The sequence below is a fragment of the Oncorhynchus mykiss genome, chromosome 18 (genome assembly GCF_013265735.2).
Source record: "Oncorhynchus mykiss isolate Arlee chromosome 18, USDA_OmykA_1.1, whole genome shotgun sequence".
Classification (NCBI taxonomy): domain Eukaryota; kingdom Metazoa; phylum Chordata; class Actinopteri; order Salmoniformes; family Salmonidae; genus Oncorhynchus; species Oncorhynchus mykiss.
In genome coordinates, this window is record NC_048582.1 from 15,511,103 (window position 1) to 15,526,473 (window position 15,371).

The 15,371-nt window shown below is 44.3% G+C and overlaps 1 protein-coding gene across 28 annotated transcripts in view; it reads left to right on the forward strand.

The window, feature by feature from the left end:
* The window catches only part of LOC110495446 (poly(rC)-binding protein 3), a 33,797-nt gene that overhangs the window by 8,089 nt on the left and 10,337 nt on the right, over positions 1–15,371 (forward strand). For 12 of the 28 annotated variants that reach the window (XM_036951956.1, XM_036951957.1, XM_036951964.1 and 9 more), the window contains exon 1: positions 9,133–9,402. The exons of 2 other annotated variants lie outside the window; for them this stretch is intronic. The gene's annotated coding sequence lies outside the window, so the exon portion shown is untranslated. Of the gene's footprint in view, positions 1–9,127; positions 9,403–15,371 lie in introns of those variants that run through there. 14 more of the 28 variants (XM_036951960.1, XM_036951961.1, XM_036951969.1 and 11 more) reach the window with 6 other exon arrangements.

A 15,371-nucleotide genomic window follows, 5' to 3' on the forward strand; every position in this document is an offset into this window, starting at 1 on the left:
CCACACAAGTGGGTGGTGAATGGTGATACATACAATGTGATTAGAAGCCTCTTACTTGGGCCCTTCTGTGATGTATTCTACAGTGTTTGTATAGTCGTCCCGGTCACCAAGCTATGAGATTGAAGACCTACGAGGGAGAACATGCCACCTCCCTCTGTACATGTGGGTGAGATGCTCCGGGTGCCAGTTCAACTGACGTGGTCAAGTTCAATTTATATCACACTCATGTGTCGGCAGTATTAGACAAAGTGTTTCTATTGACCCCAGGAGCAACAGTGCAAGTATAAACAGGCACACATACACACACACACATCTCCCTCAACTACCAGCAAAATGTACACAGTCATTAATCATCTCAAAACAAGTGATGTATGCTTCAGATACCCTACGAGAAGACAGTCGAAGAGAGAGAGGGAGGAGAAAAAAGCGAGAGAGGAGGAAAAGGAGAGAGTAGAACACAGAGAGAGAGACCCTAGAGCATGGTACATGTAGCTTTATCAATCTAAACAAAAAGGGAGACAAAGTCCCCTCTCTCTTCTGTGCCCTCTGCAGATCCTTAATGGAAGAGACAGATATTACAGACTACCACTAGTGCTTCCACTAGCTGCACCCCGCAGTACTCTGGCTGGTTATAATCTCTGTCCTGTATCCATGGTGGTGCAGTACTCTGGCTGGTTATAATCTCTGTCCTGTATCCATGGTGGTGCAGTACTCTGGCTGGTTATAATCTCTGTCCTGTTGTCCTGTATCCATGGTGGTGCAGTACTCTGGCTGGTTATAATCTCTGTCCTGTATCCATGGTGGTGCAGTACTCTGGCTGGTTATAATCTCTGTCCTGTATCCATGGTGTTGCAGTATTCTGGCTGGTTATAATCTCTGTCCTATATCCATGGTGGTGCAGTACTCTGGCTGGTTATAATCTCTGTCCTGTATCCATGGTGGTGCAGTACTCTGGCTGGTTATAATCTCTGTCCTGTATCCATGGTGGTGCAGTACTCTGGCTGGTTATAATCTCTGTCCTGTATCCATGGTGGTGCAGTACTCTGGCTGGTTATAATCTCTGTCCTGTATCCATGGTGGTGCAGTACCCTGGCTGGTTATAATCCCTGTCCTGTATCGATGGTGCTGCGGTACTCTGGCTGGTTATAATCTCTGTCCTGTTGTCCTGTATCCATGGTGGTGCAGTACTCTGGCTGGTTATAATCTCTGTCCTATATCCATGATGGTGCAGTACTCTGGCTGGTTATAATCTCTGTCCTATATCCATGGTGGTGCAGTACTCTGGCTGGTTATAATCTCTGTCCTATATCCATGGTGGTGCAGTACTCTGGCTGGTTATAATCTCTGTCCTGTATCCATGGTGGTGCAGTACTCTGGCTGGTTATAATCTCTGTCCTATATCCATGGTGATGCAGTACTCTGGCTGGTTATAATCCCTGTCCTGTATCCATGGTGGTGCAGTACTCTGGCTGGTTATAATCTCTGTCCTGTTGTCCTGTATCCATGGTGGTGCAGTACTCTGGCTGGTTATAATCTCTGTCCTATATCCATGGTGATGCAGTACTCTGGCTGGTTATAATCCCTGTCCTGTATCCATGGTGCTGCAGTACTCTGGCTGATTATAGTCTCTGTCCTGACCTACATGTCTGATGTCATCACATAGCACTAAACCGTATAACCCACATGTCTGATATCATCACTAATTCTAACCATGGATGGATTTTCCATCAATGTGGTCATTTGATTTGATTAGTGTAACTTGTACTGTATAGGATATGTTATTTAAGCAACTACACCCAAGGGGTGTGTGGTATATAGCCAATATATCACGGCTAAGGGCTGGTCTTAGTCGTGGTATATTGGCCATTTACCACAAACCCCTGAGGTGCCTTATTGCTGTTATAAATGGGTTACCAACGTAATTAGAGCATTAAAAATAAATGGTTTATCATACCAGTGGTATACTGTCTGATATACCACGGCTGTCAGCCAATCAGCATTCAGGGCTCAAACCACCCTGTTTATAATGACTTATAGAACACTGACAAATCTACAAATCGCGCGTTGAGAAATGACGTCGCAAAAACAACAATCTGTTGAGGAGGTGAATAGCGTCAGTGAATGTTGCGTTTGATTAGAAGTTGAAAGGACTATTCCTCTGTATATATGGACGCTGGCATTACTAAAGGAAGACCACATACGACACGTGACACAAGAGACAGACCAACACGGTTAAAGTTCCATTTCACCCCATTCATTATTGGTTTTAGCTGCAAGGCAATGTGGACCCATTACTGGCTGCATTGACCACATCAGTGGAGAGGGTCAGGCCATATTTTCCATTAGGGGCTGGGATTGTTGGTGTGGATTATGGGGCTGTGGGGGCACAGAGGGGAAGGGGAGGCTTTTAGAAGGGGAGGGGAGAGGAAGCAGCCCGGCAGAGGAGGTCTGTTGTTTTGCCTGAGACAGAAAGAAGTGCCGTGCACTCTTATCCCCACGGGTGTATAATGCTGGTCATTGGGATGAAAAGATGGTCAAAGATTACACGACTCTATTCTATGATCAAAACCGGACATCAGGGCCCAGTTTTTCAAAAGCGATGCACAGAAATATAAAATGCCTAGAAACAGAATGAATAGAGCGGGAGTCCACATTCAAGTCAATGATACGTCCGTCCTATTCATTCTATTTCTATGCATTTAATCCTATCCGATAGGCAAAATCCAGATAACTTTAGAAAAACTGGGCTCTTGTTAAACTTGTTAAAGCACCATTCTGCCTGTCTGTAAAGTGTGTTGTAAGACAAATCTTATTCAGTGTCTGTTTGTTAGGTACTGTAGACAATGCATGGGACCAAGGGCATGTGGCTTGTGGCTTCTCCGCAATCAATAATGACATGCAGCCCAGGATACGTCAGTTGGTTGCATAAAAAGTATTGATATAAAATGTTCATTGGGTCAGGGGAAGTGCTTAGATAATCACTTCCACAAAAGTCCCTTCGTGAAACACACACACACGCAAACGCACACGCACACGCACACGCACACGCACACGCACACGCACACACACACACACACACACACACACACACACACACACACACACACACTCACACAACACTCGTTATTTGGTACCTCAGTGAGGTCAGCCCCGCCTCCTTCAGTCACCACGTCAACAATCACTAGCGGGATCGGCTGTTCCTCCTGATCCCTCTCTCCCTCGCTCCCTCTCTCCTTCACGCCCTTCTGCCTCCATCAGGCCTGCCTGTACCTGACAGGGGACTGGGGTGGCTATGGGGAGGGTGCTTCTCCCACGAGGGCTAGTCTGGGTTGGGCTGGACTGGGCTGGTCACCTTGCTGGAGGCTATGAGGGAAAGTTTACATATAGAAGCAGGCCAGCCAGCCCATACCTCAGAGTGTCCGTTGCCCTCCATGTTTGTCTGGTCCCAAACTGAACCTCCATCTCCTCCTCTGGAACTTTCCCTTCATCTGAACCGGTAAGATACTGTATACTGCCTGACCATATGAATACTACTAGGTAAAGAGGTCTTCTACAAGACTCACTCTGGACCTTTTGCATGGACTTGAGATGTAAATATCCTTGCCATCTCAAGTGCATAACTAGTATGTGTGGATGCTATAGGGGTTTGTATATGTTTATTGCAAAACATGCACTGTGACTGCCTTGGGATATGGAGGAATACATTGGCCACGCCCCAATACTCTCAAATGTATTTATTTCCTTATTTCCTTTCTTTCATGAGTACTGATAGGTGCAACGACTGGGACAGGTTTTCCAGTTCCACAATATCACTTTCACCTATCAAGTCCTTTCAGATCAGTGGGCCCTAAGGGAAGGAGACAAGGAGAGGACGCTGTCTAAAACTATGGGGACAAGGCCTTACATGGTAATAACTTGAGGAAAAACGGTTCAAAAAGTTCAAGTCTGTGTCTGTGGGGCTTCCACCATGTACTCTTGGTTTTGAAGGAGAGCCAACAGCGTTATTTGAATATAAAGCAGATTCCCTGTGACACTGTGCCTCTCTCAGCCTCTTGTGATTCAATGTGGAGCAAATTTAATGCTCTATTTGTGGTATTCTCCCATGGGCCAATCGACAGGCGGGGCGGTAGGGCGGCTGCGGGGATCATTCTGTGTTTTTGGGGGGATAGATAGATAGATAGATAGATAGATAGATAGATAGATAGATAGATAGATAGATAGATAGATAGATAGATAGATAGAATGCTAATTTGGTATAGAGCAGACCTAACTTACTCCATTCAATTAATCAAAACAGGAACATTTTACATTTGGCTAGAAATTCAAAAGGAAATTATCTTAACAGAGAAAAATGTCCTCCTGTGTGCTACCTATATCCCCCCACTAGAATCCCCATACTTTAATGAAGACAGCTTCTCCATCCTGGAGGGGGAAATCAATCATTTCCAGGCCCAGGGACATGTACTAGTCTGTGGCGACCTAAATGCCAGAACCGGACAAGAACCTGACACCCTCAGCACACAGGGGGACAAACACCTGCCTGCAGGTGACAGCATTCCCTCCCACATATGCCCCCCTAGGCACAACTATGACAACATAACAAACAAAAACGGGTCACAACTCCTGCAGCTCTGTCGCACACTGGGTATGTACATAGTCAATGGTAGGCTTCGAGGGGACTCCTATGGTAGGTACACCTATAGCTCATCTCTTGGCAGTAGTACTGTAGACTACTTTATCACTGACCTCAACCCAGTGTCTCTCAGAGCGTTCACAGTCAGCCCACTGACACCCCTATCAGACCACAGCAAAATCACAGTCTACTTGAACAGAGCAATACCCAATCACGAGGCATCAAAGCCAAAGGAACTGAGTAACATTAAGAACTGCTATAGATGGAAGGAATGCAGTTTGGAAACCTACCAAAAAACAATTAGGCAACAGCAAATTCAATCCCTTCTAGACAATTTCCTGGGTAAAATGTTTCACTGCAATAGTGAAGGTGTAAACTTGGCAGTAGAAAATGTTAACAGTATATTTGACCTCTCAGCTTCCCTATCAAATCTAAAAATCTCAAATAGAAAACCGAAAAAAATGAACAACAATGACAAATGGTTTGATGAAGAATGCAAAAATCTAAGAAAGAAATTGAGAAACCTGTCCAACCAAAAACATAGAGACCCGGAAAACCTGAGTCTACGTCTTCACTATGGTGAATCACTAAAACAATACAGAAATACACTACGGAAAAAGAAGGAAAGGCTTGTCAGAAATCAGCTCAATGTAATTGAAGAATCCATAGAATCGAACCACTTCTGGGAAAATTGGAAAACACTAAACAAACAACAACACAAATAATTATCTATCCAAAATGGAGATGTATGGGTAAACCACTTCTCCAATCTTTTTGGCTCTATAACAAAGAATAAAGAGCAAAAACATATACATATACAAATCTTAGAATCAACTATTAAAGACTACCAGAACCCACTGGATTCTCCAATTACCTTGAACGAGTTACAGGACAAAATAAAAACCCTCCAACCCAAAAAGGCCTGTGGTGTTGATGGTATCCTTAATGAAATGATCAAATATACAGACAACAAATTCCAATTGGCTATACTAAAACTCTTTAACATCATCCTTAGCTCTGGCATCTTCCCCAATATTTGGAACGAAGGACTGATCACCCCAATCCACAAATGTGGAGACAAATTTGACCCCAATAACTACCGTGGAATATGCGTCAACAGTAACCTTGGGAAAATCCTCTGCATTATCATTAACAGCAGACTCATACATTTCCTCAACGAAAACAATGTACTGAGCAAATGTCAAATTGGTACAACAGACCATGTATTCACCCTGCACACCCTAATTGACAACCAAACAAACCAAAACAAAGGCAAAGTCTTCTCATGCTTTGTTGATTTCAAAAAGCCTTTGACTCAATTTGGCATGAGGGTCTGCTATACAAATTGATGGAAAGTGGTGTTGGGGGTAAAACATACAACATTATAAAATCCATGTACACAAACAACAAATGTGCGGTTAAAACACACACATTTCTTCACACAGGGTCGTGGGGTGAGACAGGGATGCAGCTTAAGCTCCACCCTCTTCAACATATATATCAGCGAATTGGCGCGGGCACTAGAAAAGTCTGCAGCACCCGGCCTCACCCTACTAGAATCCGAAGTCAAATGTCTACTGTTTGCTGATGATCTGGTGCTTCTGTCACCAACCAAGGAGGGCCTACAGCAGCACCTAGATCTTCTGCACAGATTCTGTCAGACCTGGGCCCTGACAGTAAATCTCAGTAAGACCAAAATAATGGTGTTCCAAAAAAGGTCCAGTCGCCAGGACCACAAATACAAACTCCATCTAGACACTGTTGCCCTAGAGCACACAAAAAACTATACATACCTTGGCCTAAACATCAGCGCCACAGGTAACTTCCACAAAGCTGTGAACGATCTGAGAGGCAAGGCAAGAAGGGCATTCAATGCCATCAAAAGAAACATACATACATACATCAACATACCAATTAGGATCTGGCTAAAAATACTTGAATCAGTCATAGAACCCATTGCCCTTTACGGTTGTGAGGTCTGGGGTCTGCTCACCAACCAAGACTTCACAAAATGGGACAATCACCAAATTGAGACTCTGCATACAGAATTCTGCAAAAATATCCTCCGTGTACAACGTAGAACACCAAATAATGCATGCAGAGCAGAATTAGGCCGATACCCACTAATTATCAAAATCCAGAAAAGAGCTGTTAAATTGTACAACCACCTAAAAGGAAGCGATTCCCAAACCTTCCATAACAAAGCCATCACCTACAGCGAGATGAACCTGGAGAAGAGTCCCCTAAGCAAGCTGGTCCTGGGGCTCTGTTCACAAACACAAACACACCCCACAGAGCCCCAGGACAGCAGCACATTTAGACCCAACCAAATCATGAGAAAACAAAAAGATAATTACTTGACACATTGGAAAGAATTAACAAAAAACCAGAGCAAACTAGAATGCTCTTTGGCCCTAAACAGAGAGTACACAGTGTACACAGAATACCTGTCCACTGTGACTGACCCAAACTTAAGGAAAGCTTTGACTATGTACAGACTTAGTGAGCATAGCCTTGCTATTGAGAAAGGCCGCCGTAGACAGACCTGGCTCTCAAGAGAAGACAGGCTATGTGCACACTGCCCACAAAATGAGGTGGAAACTGAGCTGCACTTCCTAACCTCCTGTCCAACGTATGACCATATTAGAGATACATATTTCCCTCAGATTACACAGATCCACAAAGAATTCAAAAACAAATCCAATTTTGATAAACTCCCATGTCTACTGGGGGAAATTCCACAGTGTGCCATCACAGCAGCAAGATTTGTGACCTGTTGCCACAAGAAAAGGGCAACCAGTGAAGAACAAACACCATTGTAAATACAACCCATATTTATGCTTATTTATTTTCCCTTGTGTTCTTTAACCATTTGTACATTGTTACAACACTGTGTATATACATATATATATATATATATATATGACGTTTGTAATGTCTTTATTGTTTTGAAATTTCTGTATGTGTAATGTTTACTGTTAATTTTTATTGTTAATTTCACTTTTGTATATTATCTACCTCACGTGCTTTGGCAATGTTAACGCATGTTTCCCATGCCGATAAAGCCCCTTGAATTGAATTGATAGATAGATAGATCGATAGATAGATAGATAGATAGATAGATAGATAGATAGATAGATAGATAGATAGATAGATAGATAGATAGATAGATAGATAGATAGATAGATAGACGTTGAGTGTTTAAGAGGACATATATAAACCGAGATATGCTTCTTGCTTCCCTCTGAACAATTCAAATTTAGGTGGGACACGCTCCTCATTGTTTGTGTTGCCCCTAATCCAATGCCTGTACCCCCACATCGCCCCCCCTTAAACCCTCCACCCCCTAAACCCTACATTCTGTCTGTGCTGCTGGGGTCCCTGCACAACTGTCCATCTGACACCGGGTTGGATTTTAGCTGGATTGGATAATCTGGACGGGATGCCTCTAAAGCTCCCTGTAATTCCACAAACACTCACACACACACACAGATTAAAAGCCAGCTGGGAGGAGCCAGGTTGGTTCAAGGGCGGCTGGATGTTACAACAGACATGTGATGTGGGGTTTGGGCTTTGATCTCTGCATCGCCATCTCTCTACCAGCCTCATCCTCCAGGGCACACAGACCACCACTCCAACCCACAAACCAACCACTAACCCTGGTAGTCCCTTGTCACAGACGTTGGGGGTCTGTGGGTTTGTGCTGGTGTTCCTTGGCGGTTGTTGTATCTGAAAATACTTTGGGTGTTGTGTTCATAATCAGCAAGAGAAGAAGGCGGTGAGTTGGTGGGTTGGTGGATTGGTGAGTTGGTGGGTTGGTGGGTTGGTGAGTTGGTAGGTTGGTGGGTTGGTGGGTTGGTGAGTTGGTGAGTTGGTGGGTTGGTGGATTGGTGAGTTGGTGGGTTGGTGAGTTGGTGGTTTGGTGGTTTGGTGGATTGGTGAGTTGGTGGGTTGGTGGGATGTTGAGTTGGTGGGTTGGTGAGTTGGTGAGTTGGTGGGTTGGTGGGTTGGTGGATTGGTGAGTTGGTGGGTTGGTGAGTTGGTGAGTTGGTGGGTTGGTGAGTTGGTGGGTTGGTGAGTTGGTGGGTTGGTGAGTTGGTCGGTTGGTGAGTTGGTCAGTTGGTGGGTTGGTGGATTGGTGACTTGGTGGGTTGGTGGGTTGGTGAGTTGGTGGGTTGGTGGGTTGGTGAGTTGGTGGGTTGGTGGATTGGTGGGTTGGTGAGTTGGTGAGTTGGTGGGTTGGTGGGTTGGTGAGTTGGTGGGTTGGTGAGTTGGTGAGTTGGTGGGTTGATGAGTTGGTCGGTTGGTGGGTTGGAACAATTGACCTACAGGACAGGCGAGTGCCTGGGGGTGGCTATGCAGACTTTGACACCCCGCCTCCGTAGACATGCCCCAATGCCAGTGTGCCTCACTAGGCACCCCCTTTGTTTTCTGTTTGGGGGTAGGGGAGGGGGGGATGGTGACCCCATCCCGCCTCATCATACAGCCTATTTACAGTAGACCACAACATCGTCAGTGTAGTCAGGGTATCACACTGCCACAAATTGTTCGACTAGGATGCAAGGCTGTTTCATTTCGTCATTTTATTTACAGAGGGGTCACGGGTTCTCTGTCTCGCCCATGTGATTTGGCCTTTCCAACCAATCAGATATCCCGATCCAGACTGGGCATAGCAAAGGGGAGAGGGAAAAAATCATTTTCATTCTGTGTTTTTTTAATCTTTTGCGAAACGTCGAAAGTGGTCGCCATCTGTTTTACGCTGCACGAAGGTAATGCCTATTTTTCAGCTTCTAGATCAGGTTTGAGGAAGGCCTCTGATGAGTCCAATGGTCATATTGTTACTATTCAAATATGCATTTATTTTTATAAACACATGTGGTGGAAATGTAAAATAGTGCAATTGACTGTATCATATGACTGTACAGTAGGCTAGTGTTAAACCATATGTAAAAAAGGCTTCATGGGTAGTCTCCTGGCTTTAAACTGGCAGCAGGAGATATTGGCCAATGTTGAGTTGGGAAATGTCTTCAATAATTAATGAATGTCTGTAGAGTTATCGTTAAGTGGCGCGGGAACAACAGCCGTTGACATGTTGCGAGTTTATTATCTCAATCCCATCGTTATTTGAAACCCCGTTGTTTTGTAATACAGTGGACATCGATCTGACTCCATTGTTTTAGCCGTTGCTCTTAGTGTGTCCTTCATTAGGCAAATACAAAGGGTGTTGCGACCCCATGTGTGTGCTGTGAAAGTATTTCTGTATTCCCTTGAGAATCGCCGGTTAGCTTGTTGGTTGGTTGGACCCCTCTCTTTGTGGTCCCTCCATGTTCCCTGCGATTGACTCACCCTTGTGATCGTATACATTGGGGCTAATTGTTTAATGGAATTATCGGTTAATTGTTCCTTTAAGGTGGGTTCTAATGACATTGTGATGTTTTGCAGATCAGAAGTGGCGTCGTTCTTTTGCGATAGGTTCCGCTGACCTTGTCCACACTGAATGGTAACAGAACCTGATAGCCCATGAGATGGATGTATCTAGTCCTCACGACCATTATCCCAATCATCCTCACAATCAAATTAGCTCTCTTGATGGTGTTCTTGATCTGTAGGAACAGTCAACGTGTCATTTGGCATTATCACTAATTCATGTGAACCGTGGGATTGAACTAAGGAAGCACCAAATCGTTGGAATGTACGTTTCCTCCGTAATGGTTAGGACAGGTTTAAAAAGATCACATAATTGTTAAAATATTGCATAATGGACACTTCAAATAGCAATACCGAAGGCTGGAACTATTTTCTGTTGTTGAAATGATCAAATTAATATTTGTATTAGAATTTAGAAAACTAAATATCATTGTAATCTATCAAGGAAGTAAAATTACTATGATCAAAAATTATATTATAGAATTTCAAAATGATAAAAAAAGATATGTGTTTACACTCGACCCATTTAACATGACTGTGATCTGTAAGTCCATGCATGCTCATTCAGCGGAGCCTTGACTTAGTGACAAGCTGTGATCTCATGTACATTTGTGGGGAATCTAAGATGGCCGACCGCACGCTCTTCTTTTACCACCACAGCCACAGTACAACATGGTATGCTACAACGCAAAACGGGGTCTACATTCTCTATCCCCATCGTAGGCAATGGCACATTTTACAACCCCATTTTGTGATTGGATTCTAATTAGGGGACAGTGACAAGTGTTTTTGGGGCCACCCATGCCCCATCCCTCTCTTCTCTCCAGTGTCGCCTGGCCTGGTGAGGGCACTACTCAGTGCGAGGGAGTGAGTGGTCGCCCCTGTTTTGACTGTGATGTAGGCTGAGGTCTCAGCGCAGGGGCGGCTGATCTAGAGTGACAGCTCTAGAGTGTACTGTCACAGCCGGGTAGAGGAGAGGAAGGCCGTTCGCTCAGCACCACAGACGCCCCCTCCCCACCTCCCCCCTTCTTCCCCCTCCAATCACACTGCAACAAAAGCCTAGTTAGCGTCAGATGAGACCAGAGCTGCTGCTCACATCTCAGTGTACTGCATCTACAACACATTATATTCTATTCTATTCTATATTCATTGTCCCCCATGTAAGAGTTTATTTTTCAAAGGAAGATCTGACAACTTGGGTGGGTGCAATTCTGTCTCTGGCCACTTCGGTACGACAACAAGTATATTTGGTTATTTTATTTTCCAACAGCAACACAAGTTCAACTTGAATATCTAATATCAACATGTACTTCTCTGCTGTCCACTGTGGCCCTTACTTACTGACAGCAGGGCATTTTGAATCCAGCATTCCAATCTATTAGAAGTAGAATGACGATTTTAGTGACAGGCTCAGTCATGCAGGAGACGGTAGTATGCAGGAGACGGGAGTCATGAAAGTAGATGGAGTTCTTCATATGGGGTTTCCTTCTGTGACGTCCTCATGGTATTGAGGATACATAGGACATCCTTAAGGCTCAACATAGGCCGTCTAAAAGGTTAGAGGTGAGAGGTCAACGGTGATTGACGGGGCATATCGGTGCTATCTGAGGGTGCTGACTTGCTTTTAGTGAGTAGTTCACTGCAGCTATTTTCCTAATGAAAAGTCTGTTTAGTGCATTCAGAATGTAGAATGGACTGGATCCCCTGGCTGACGTTTCTCTTGGCTCCTTATAACAGATTACAATGCTGCGTCACTCATCTCTTATCTTTGCCAGCAAACGTGGCCAACCAAAGAGAATGCAGATACGATTTGTGTGCCATGCGTAACATATGTATTCCCTTTTCTAGTTTGCTTGTGTGTTAACGCATGCTCTATTAATTACACTATGATTGAGCTCAAAGGTCATTTGTAGAATATGGGTCAATTAGAGTCGGAGCAGGCAAACATATGAATATGAACGCATTGCTGGTGAAGAGCCAACGTCTTGAGTCACCCTCAGTTTAGTGGTCTCCCTCTACTGCTTTGGCTTACAAGTGTATGCTTATAGAGGGTTTACATCAAAATCATAACAGCATATCTCTAGCTCGGTGGATTAAAATGGAACAGATGACGGGGCTTTGGCCTAGATTATACTGCAAGTTCTGTCCTCCATTTTCCCATTCCTCCAGATCTCAGTCTTTTTCTCACGTGCGCTGTAAGAGCCTTTGGCTTGATGTTTCATATAATCAGTCTCTGACTTGGTGGAGATTTTCAAACAAAACACATTTTCCAACACAATCTCCAATCTCTAATAAGGAAATCTTAAAGATGCTGATTGCATGTTCTCTTTGGTCTAAGCTTGAGCAAGCATACAGTACACACATGCACATGCACCAACTCACACACAGCTGACCGGATGCAGGGAAGGGCAGAGGTGAGGCCGGATAAGGTGAGGCAACACTGCAGAGAAAATTGCTGGCTCATTTCTACAGTGCATGATAAGACTGCAGTGCTGATCCTCTTCCAGTCAGTGCGTTCCTTTCTTTTGCCCCGCACTAATCAAGGCATCTGGACGGCCTCTGTCTGTCAGTCACCCAATTCTCCCAAATACCTTTCTCTCCATTTCTTCTTTCCTTCCTGACTGCTGACAGAATCATTTCAGGTGATCAGTGATGGCGTCACTTCTATTTAAGTCTCACCTGTCTCAGTGAGGGGGCCGTGACTGTACTCACTCAGAGCTCTCTCCTGCCCACCCTCTTCAGATACTGAAGTCAGCTATCTTTTCATATTTAGTCAAGTGTTCTCGGTCACTCACAGTCCAGTGGTTCTACATAAGAGGAGGCATCCTCCATTGTTATCTCTACATTAAAGAGCCAAGGAATGAAAAGAAAGACAGGCAGATGTAAAGCTTCTTCTCCAGGAGTGATGCTGCAGCCTGCTGTCTTTTCTGCACTGGGCTGAGGGCAGGTAGGGCAGCAGACGAAGGGAGAGATGAAAGAAAAGGAAGAGCCATTTTGTGTGCGGTGTTGTCCACCCGAGCGTAAAGCGTGATTAATTCAATAGCAGAGAACCATAGAGGAGGAGGCCAGCAGCTCTGCAGCTCAACATAGCTCTCTCTGACCCACTTACTAACTACATCAGATGTCACGAGAAATACTGCTCTCTCTCTCTCTACCTCTCTACCACTTTCTCTCACTATCTCTCTACCTCTCTCTCTCTCTACCTCTACCTCTACCTCTACCACTCTACCTCTCTCTCTCTACCTCTCTCTCTCTCTCTCTCTCTCTACCTCTCTACCACTTTCTCTCACTATCTCTCTACCTCTCTCTCTCTCTACCTCTACCACTCTACCTCTCTCTCTCTCTCTTTCTCTCTACCTCTCTCTCTCCCTCTCTCTCTCTCTCTCTCTCTCTCTCTCTCTCTCTCTCTCTCTCTCTACCTCTCTCTCATGCTCTCTCTCTCTACCTCTACCTCTCTATCTCCCTTTCTCTCTCTCTCTCTCTCTCCCTCTACCTCTTTATCTCTCTCTCTCTCTCTCTCTCCCTCTACTTCTTTATCTCTCTCTCTCTCTCTCTCTCTCTCTCTCTCTCTCTCTCTCTCTCCCTCTACCTCTTTATCTCTCTATCTCTCTTTTTCTCTCTCTCTATCTCCCATTTTCTTTATTTCCAACTTGTTGATGTAATAACTCTGTTAACAGAGAGGATTGAGAATGGTCAACACATACATTGTCCAGAGCACTGAAAGTATACTTGAAAACACTATTGGTCAAATGCAGACAATTGGTTTTGATAATGTAGTGTTCGGTCGGACGCATTTATTAACCTTCACTCTGTTGCCTCACTCTTGACTACAGTGGTATTGTGTCCTGAATTGCATACCCTACTAATAGATTCTAATACATAACTGATTGCGCTCAGATTCAAATGTTCAATTAAATATCATTCAACCAAGGGACACAATAGGCACATTTGAAGATAAAACAGGATTTTGAATTTTAAATGTCTTTTTTTATGCTGCCGCTGTCTCAAATAGAGTTCCGTCTGAGAATGGTGCCTAATATTTAGCTCTTGAAATAAAGAGCAAGTTGACTGGAAGGCATGGATGGGGCATGGATGAATCATGAGTCTGTGACCTAATTCTATTGTGCTGCAGTGGATGAGGGAGAAGGTGGTGGATGGTAGGAGAGCTATTCAAACACACCACCAGGCACACGAGAGAAAATACATTCTCATTTCAGCCACACATGATGGCTCTCAGGAGGTGTGGACCCGATTGGAGTCTATATGATTTGTTTTCTGCATGCCGCCTTTTGAAGAATGCTTCAAATACTCAAACCAATTCCAAGGCATTTCCATCACCATGTATGCCTTCACGAAGACCAGAAGTGGTAGCTACATATACACCAGTATTTTTATTACAATACCACAGAGAGTGGTTACATCCTCTCATCTAGTTCCATCACCATGTATGCCTTCACGAAGACCAGAAGTGGTAGCTCCATATAAACCAGTATTTTTATTACAATACCACAGAGAGTGGTTACATCCTCTCATCTAGTTCCATCACCATGTATGCCTTCACGAAGACCAGAAGTGGTAGCTACATATACACCAGTATTTTTATTACAATACCACAGAGAGTGGTTACATCCTCTCATCTAGTTCCATCACCATGTATGCCTTCACGAAGACCAGAAGTGGTAGCTCCATATACACCAGTATTTTTATTACAATACCACAGAGAGTGGTTACATCCTCTCATCTAGTTCCATCACCATGTATGCCTTCACGAAGACCAGAAGTGGTAGCTACATATACACCAGTATTTTTATTACAATACCACAGAGAGTGGTTACATCCTCTCATCTAGTTCCATCACCATGTATGCCTTCACGAAGACCAGAAGTGGTAGCTCCATATAAACCAGTATTTTTATTACAATACCACAGAGAGTGGTTACATCCTCTCATCTAGTTCCATCACCATGTATGCCTTCACGAAGACCAGAAGTGGTAGCTACATATACACCAGTATTTTTATTACAATACCACAGAGAGTGGTTACATCCTCTCATCTAGTTCCATCACCATGTATGCCTTCACGAAGACCAGAAGTGGTAGCTCCATATACACCAGTATTTTTATTACAATACCACAGAGAGTGGTTACATCCTCTCATCTAGTTCCATCACCAAAATACCCCAAATAACCCCGGTAACCCCGGTAACCCCTGGCTCCAGCAGTCCATTGTGCTACGGTCCCAGCCAGCCTACCACTCCCCACGTGCACCCCCCCCCCCTCCCTTGCACTTGGTTTTAGTGGGTTTATTTCTG